The following is a 7884-nucleotide window of genomic DNA, read 5'->3' as shown; positions in this document are numbered from 1 at the left end:
TTGCTCCTCATGTACACCTCACACTCCGGTCACTGATGGGTGCAGGGCGCTGGGGGGGGCGCCCTGAGGGCAATATATGACACCTTGGCTGGCAAATCTACATCATATATAGTCCTAGAGGCTATATAGATGTAAAATTACCCCTGCCAGTATTCCAGAAAAAGCGGGAGAAAGTCTGCCGAAAAAGGGGCGGGGCTTCTCCCTCAGCACACTGGCGCCATTTTTCCCTCACAGCTCCGCTGGAAGGAAGCTCCCTGGCTCTCCCCTGCAGTCTGAACACTACAGAAGGGTAAAAAAGAGAGGGGGGGCACTATATTTAGGCGCAGTATAGATATATATATATATGATATATAAAAAAGCAGCTATAAGGGAAAACACTAATTTATAGATCCCTGTGTTATATAGCGCTCTGGTGTGTGCTGGCATACTCTCTCTCTGTCTCCCCAAAGGGCTTTGTGGGGTCCTGTCCTCTGTCAGAGCATTCCCTGTGTGTTTGCGGTGTGTCGGTACGGCTGTGTCGACATGTTTGATGAGGAGGCTTATGTGGAGGCGGAGCAAATGCCTGTAAACGTGATGTCACCCCCTGCGGGGTCGACACCTGAGTGGATGGTGCTGTGGAAGGAATTACGCAACAGTGTCGACTCCTTGCATAAAAGGTTTGACGACATACCTAATGTGGGACAGCCGGCTTCTCAGCCTGTGCCTGCCCAGGCGTCTCAAAAGTCATCAGGGGCTCTAAAACGCCCGCTACCTCAGATGACCGACACAGATGTCGACACGGATACTGGCCCTCATTCCGAGTTGATCGCTCGCAATGCGATTTTAGCAGAGTTACACACGCTAAGCCGCCGCCTACTGGGAGTGAATCTTAGCTTCTTAAAATTGCGAACGATGTATTCGCAATATTGCGATTACAAACTACTTAGCAGTTTCAGAGTAGCTTCAGACTTACTCGGCATCTGCGATCAGTTCAGTGCTTGTCGTTCCTGGTTTGACGTCACAAACACACCCAGCGTTCGCCCAGACACTCCCCCGTTTCTCCGGCCACTCCTGCGTTTTTTCCGGAAACGGTAGCGTTTTTATCCACACGCTCATAAAACGCCGTGTTTCCGCCCAGTAACACCCATTTCCTGTCAATCACACTACGATCGCCGGAGCGAAGAAAAAGCCGTGAGTAAAAATACTATCTTCATTGTTAAATTACTTGGCGCAGTCGCAGTGCGAATATTGCGCATGCGTACTAAGCGGAATTTCACTGCGATGCGATGAAAATTACCGAGCGAACGACTCGGAATGAGGGCCACTGACTCCAGTGTCGACGACGATGAGACTAATGTAACTTCCAGTAGGGCCACAGGTTACATGATTGAGGCAATGAAAAATGTGTTGCACATTTCTGATGTTACCCCCGGTACCACAAAAAAGGGTATTATGTTTGGAGAGAAAAAACTACCAGTAGCTTTTCCTCCATCTGAAGAGTTAAATGAAGTGTGTGAAGAAGCGTGGGCTTCCCCTGATAAAAAGCTGGTAATTTCTAAGAGATTACTAATGGCGTACCCTTTCCCGCCAGAGGATAGGTCACGCTGGGAAACATCCCCTAGGGTGGATAAAGCGCTCACACACTTGTCAAAGAAGGTGGCACTACCGTCTCCAGGTACGGCCGCCCTAAAGGAATCTGCTGATAGAAAGCAGAGGCTATCCTGAAATCTATATACACACACACAGGTGTTATACTGAGACCGGCTATTGCTTCAGCCTGGATGTGCAGTGCTGCTGCTGCGTGGTCAGATTCCCTGTCAGAAAATATAGATACCCTAGACAGGGACACTATATTGCTAAACGTAGAGCATATAAAAGACGCACTTTTATACATGAGGGATGCACAGAGGGATATTTGCCGGCTGGCATCCAAAATTAGTGCAATGTCCATTTCTGCCAGGAGAGGGTTATGGACTCGGCAGTGGACAGGAGATGCAGATTCCAAACGACACATGGAAGTTCTGCCTTATAAGGGTGAGGAGTTCTTCGGGGATGGTCTCTCGGACCTCGTTTCCACAGCAACAGCTGGGAAGTCTACATTTTTACCCCATGTTCCCTCACAACCAAAGAAAGCACCGTATTATCAGGTACAGTCCTTTCGGCCCAATAGGGGCAAGTGGGTTAAAGGCGCAACCTTTCTGCCCAGAGGCAGAGGTAGGGGAAAGAAGCTGCAGCATACAGCCAGTTCCCAGGAGCAAAAGTCCTCCCCCGCTTCCTCTAAGTCCACAGCATGACGCTGGGGCTTCACAGGCGGAGCCAGGTACGGTGGGGGCCCGTCTCAAATATTTCAGCAATCAGTGGGCTCGCTCACGGGTGGATCCCTGGATCCTTCAAGTAGTATCTCAGGGGTACAAGCTGGAATTCGAGACGTCTCCCCCCCCCGCCGTTTCCTCAAATCTGCCTTGCCAACAACTCCCTCAGGCAGGGAGGCAGTGTTACAGGCAATTCACAAGCTGTATTCACAACAAGTGATAGTAAAGGTGCCCCTACTTCAACAAGGATGGGGTTACTATTCCACAATGTTTGTGGTACCGAAACCGGACGGTTCGGTGAGACCCATTTTAAATTTGAAATCCTTGAACACATATATAAAAAAATTCAAGTTCAAGATGGAATCGCTCAGGGCGGTTATTGCAAGCCTGGACGAGGGGGATTACATGGTATCACTGGACATCAAGGATGCTTACCTGCATGTCCCCATTTACCATCCTCACCAGGAGTACCTCAGATTTGTGGTACAGGATTGTCATTACCAATTCCAGACGTTGCCGTTCGGTCTATCCACGGCTCCGAGGGTCTTTACCAAGGTAATGGCCGAAATGATGATACACCTTCGAAAGAAGGGAGTTTTAATTATCCCGTACTTGGACGATCTCCTGATAAAGGCGAGGTCCAGAGAGCAGTTGTTGGTCGGGGTAGCACTATCTCGGGAAGTGCTACAACAGCACGGCTGGATTCTAAACATTCCAAAGTCACAGCTGGTCCCTACGACATGTCTACTGTTCCTGGGGATGGTTCTGGACACAGAACAGAGAAAAGTGTTTCTCCCGGAGGAGAAGGCCAAGGAGCTGTCATCTCTAGTCAGAGGCCTCCTAAAACCAAAACAGGTGTCGGTGCATCACTGCACGCGGATCCTGGGGAAAAATGGTAGCTTCCTACGAAGCGATTCCATTCGGCAGGTTTCATGCAAGAACCTTTCAGTGGGACCTGTTGGACAAGTGGTCCGGATCGCATCTTCAGATGCATCGGCTGATAACCCTGTCTCCAAGGACAAGGGTGTCTCTGCTGTGGTGGCTGCAGAGTGCTCATCTTCAAGAGGGCCGCAGATTCGGCATACAGGACTGGGTCCTGGTGACCACGGATGCCAGCCTTCGAGGCTGGGGGGCAGTCACACAGGGAAGAAACTTCCAAGGACTATGGTCATGTCAGGAGACTTCCCTGCACATAAATATTCTGGAACTAAGAGCAATTTACAATGCCCTAAGTCAGGCAAAACCCCTGCTTCAAAACCAGCCGGTACTGATCCAGTCAGACAACATCACGGCGGTCGCCCATGTAAACCGACAGGGCGGCATGAGAAGCAGGACGGCGATGGCAGAAGCCACAAGGATTCTCCGATGGGCGGAAAATCACGTGTTAGCACTGTCAGCAGTGTTCATTCCGGGAGTGTACAACTGGGAAGCAGACTTCCTCAGCAGGCACGACCTCCACCCGGGAGAGTGGGGACTTCATCTAGAAGTCTTCCAAATGATTGTAAACCGTTGGGAAAGGCCACAGGTGGACATGATGGCGTCCCGCCTAAACAAAAAGCTAGAAAAGTATTGCGCCAGGTCAAGAGACCCGCAGGCGATAGCTGTGGACGCTCTAGTGACACCGTTGGTGTACCGGTCGGTTTATGTGTTCCCTCCTCTTCCTCTCATACCAAAGGTACTGAGGATAATACGGAGAAGAGGAGTAAGAACTATACTCATTGTTCCGGATTGGCCAAGAAGAGCTTGGTACCCGGAACTTCAAGAAATGATCACAGAGGACCCATGGCCTCTGCCGCTCAGACAGGACCTGCTGCAGCAGGGGCCCTGTCTGTTCCAAGACTTACCGCGGCTGCGTTTGACGGCATGGCGGTTGAACACCGGATCCTGAAGGAAAAGGGCATTCCGGAGGAAGTCATTCCTACGCTAATTAAAGCTAGGAAAGAAGTAACCGCAAACCATTATCACCGCATATGGCGAAAATATGTTGCATGGTGTGAGGCCAGGAAGGCCCCAATGGAAGAATTTCAGCTGGGCCGTTTCCTGCACTTTCTACAGTCGGGTGACTATGGGCCTAAAATTGGGTTCCATTAAGGTCCAGATCTCGGCTCTATCGATTTTCTTTCAGAGAGAACTGGCTTCACTACCTGAAGTTCAAACTTTTGTTAAGGGAGTGCTGCATATTCAGCCCCCTTTTGTGCCTCCAGTGGCACCTTGGGATCTCAACGTGGTGTTGGATTTCCTAAAGTCACATTGGTTTGAGCCACTTAAAACCGTGGATTTGAAATATCTCCCGTGGAAAGTGGTCATGTTGTTGGCCTTGGCTTCGGCCAGGCGTGTATCAGAATTGGCGGCTTTGTCATGTAAAAGCCCTTATCTGATTTTCCATATGGATAGGGCAGAATTGAGGACTCGTCCCCAGTTTCTCCCTAAAGTGGTATCAGCGTTTCATCTGAACCACCCTATCGTGGTGCCTGTGGCTACAAAAGACTTGGAGGCTTCCAAGTTGTTGGACGTAGTCAGGGCCCTGAAAATATATGTTTCCAGGACAGCTGGAGTCAGAAAGACTGACTCGCTATTTATCCTGTATGCGCCCAACAAGTTGGGTGCACCTGCTTCAAAGCAGACTATTGCTCGCTGGATCTGTAGCACGATTCAGCTTGCACATTCTGCGGCTGGACTGCCGCATCCTAAATCGGTGAAAGCCCATTCCACGAGGAAGGTGGGCTCTTCTTGGGCGGCTGCCCGAGGGGTCTCTGCTCTACAACTTTGCCGAGCAGCTACTTGGTCGGGGTCAAACACATTTGCAAAATTCTACAAGTTTGACACCCTGGCTGAGGAGGACCTAGAGTTTGCCCATTCGGTGCTGCAGAGTCATCCGCACTCTCCCGCCCGTTTGGGAGCTTTGGTATAATCCCCATGGTCCTTACGGAGTCCCAGCATCCACTTAGGACGTCAGAGAAAATAAGAATTTACTCACCGGTAATTCTATTTCTCGTAGTCCGTAGTGGATGCTGGGCGCCCATCCCAAGTGCGGATTGTCTGCAATACTTGTACATAGTTATTGCTTAACTAAAGGGTTATTGTTGAGCCATCTGTTGAGAGGCTCAGTTGTTATCATACTGTTAACTGGGTATTGTATCACGAGTTATACGGTGTGATTGGTGTGGCTGGTATGAGTCTTACCCGGGATTCAAAATCCTTCCTTATTGTGTCAGCTCTTCCGGGCACAGTATCCCAACTGAAGTCTGGAGGAGGGTCATAGTGGGAGGAGCCAGTGCACAACAGTTAGACCTAAAGCTTTCTTTATAGTTGTGCCCAGTCTCCTGCGGAGCCGCTATTCCCCATGGTCCTTATGGAGTCCCAGCATCCACTACGGACTACGAGAAATAGAATTACCGGTGAGTAAATTCTTATTTTTGTTTAAACCCCTCAAAAAACTGTTTAAACAAAAAATAAAGAAAGTATTTTTTGTTTTTTTAAACTGATTTTTCCCCCCCGCCCAACCCTGCTATTAAGGTTATTTTCTGGTTTCAGATCAACCTGGGAATGGTGGTCCCTGCTCTTCATGTGGAGGATCAACTGGATTTTCTGATCTTTGGAGGTCATTCCGAGTTGTTAGCTCGGTAAATTTTTTCGCATCGCAGCGATTTTCCGCTTAGTGCGCATGCGCAATGTCCGCACTGCGACTGCGCCAAGTAAATTTGCTATGCAGTTAGGAATTTTACTCACGGCTTTTTCATCGTTCTGTTGATCGTAATGTGATTGACAGGAAGTGGGTGTTTCTGGGCGGAAACAGGCCGTTTTATGGGTGTGTGGGAAAAAACGCTACCGTTTCTGGGAAAAACTCGGGAGTGGCTGGAGAAACGGAGGAGTGTCTGGGCGAACGCTGGGTGTGTTTGTGACGTCAAACCAGGAACGACAAGCACTGAACTGATCGCAGATGCAGAGTAAGTCTCGAGCTACTCAGAAACTGCACAGAGATGTATTTTCGCAATAATGCGAATCTTTCGTTAGCAATTTTAAGAAGCTAAGATTCACTCCCAGTAGGCGGCGGCTTAGCGTGTGCAATGCTGCTAAAAGCAGCTTGCGAGCGAACAACTCGGAATGACCCCCTTTGTACATAGGGCCTAATTCAGACCTGATCGCTTGCTAGCTATTTTTTGCAGCGCTGCGATCAGATAGACGCCGCCTATAGGGGAGTGTATTTTTGCTTTGCAAGTGTGCGATCACGTGCAGCCGAGCACTACAAAAAAGTTTTGTGCAGTTTCTGAGTTGCTCAGAACTTACTCAGCCGCTGCGATCACTTCAGCCTGTCAGATCCCGGAATTGACGTCGGACACCCGCCCTGCAAACGCTGTCAGTTGACAGCCACAAACGCCTTCTTCCTGTCAATCTCCTTGCGATCGGCTGTGCGAATGGATTCTTCGTAAAATCCATCTCACAGCAACGATCCGCTTTGCACCCGTACAACGCGCCTGCGCATTGCAGTGCATGCGCAGTTCTGACCTGATCGCAGTGCAGCGAAAAAATCTAGCGTGCAATCGGGTCTGAATGACCCCCCTGGTGCGGTTGCTATGCATTTACATTGACAGGAAGTTTTAGTTGACATCGACTTGTTTGTGCTTCATTACATGAACAAATGGGGGTTTCCAGCCCCCAAGTAGACAATTGCTCGTTGGATTAAGGTCCTATTTTGGTGAGCATGCCTGTTCCGCACTCGATGATTGACTAAGCAACCTGGCTTGGGACATTGGTGAAACTGCTTTGCAGGACTGATACATGGTCTTCAGAGCATACTTTTCTAAGATTCTACCTTGCCTGAAGCTAGTTTCTGGCAAAACATCCCAGATTTCCAGTGTCCCCCATGGAAGAAAGAGAAAACAAGAGTTATGTTAGACTTACCTTTGTTAACTCTTCCTACGAGGTTCATAGGGTCCACAGGGAGAACATCGGGATTGTAGGTGGTGTATGAGAGTCCAGGCACCAAACAGTTAAGCTTTCCAGCTTCCCGGAATGCTCGTCTCCTCTCCCCTATAACCCCGCTTCCATGCTCAGGCAGGTCAGTTTTGTTAACAAGCACAAAGCAGGAAGCTTATAGAAGAGAAGATATTCTACACATAAAAACACATTCCCGAAGACAGGAGAAAGGAACAAGTGACTAATGATACAAAAACCCAGAGAGACCAGGTGCGTCAGGGTGGGCGCCCTGTGGACCCTATGAACTTCGGAGAAAGAGCTAACAAAGGTACAGATGGAGCCACGCTAATCATGGCTCAGTCTGTGCTTGGGCGCGACCATCGCCATGTCCAGGGCACTCGCACTTCCGTGATGCACACACGCCCCATTCACTTGAATCGGAGTGTCTCTGTGCTCTCCCGGTATGACTATGCGGACAGATTGCCTGGTCACGCCGTGAACGCTCGTGTGCGATGGAGACGCAGTAGATGAGTGCAGCTTCATCTGTAAGTCTACCATAACTCTCCTTTCTTTTTCATCCACTAGGGGTCACTGGAGTACTCTTGGGATATGGACGGCTTCCGTAGGAAACAGCACTGAATATTTAAATTTAGCACACTCCACCCCTCCATATCCC

This window comes from Pseudophryne corroboree, chromosome 6 (genome assembly GCF_028390025.1).
Source record: "Pseudophryne corroboree isolate aPseCor3 chromosome 6, aPseCor3.hap2, whole genome shotgun sequence".
Lineage (NCBI taxonomy): Eukaryota > Metazoa > Chordata > Amphibia > Anura > Myobatrachidae > Pseudophryne > Pseudophryne corroboree.
Note: the sequence above shows the minus strand (reverse complement) of the source record.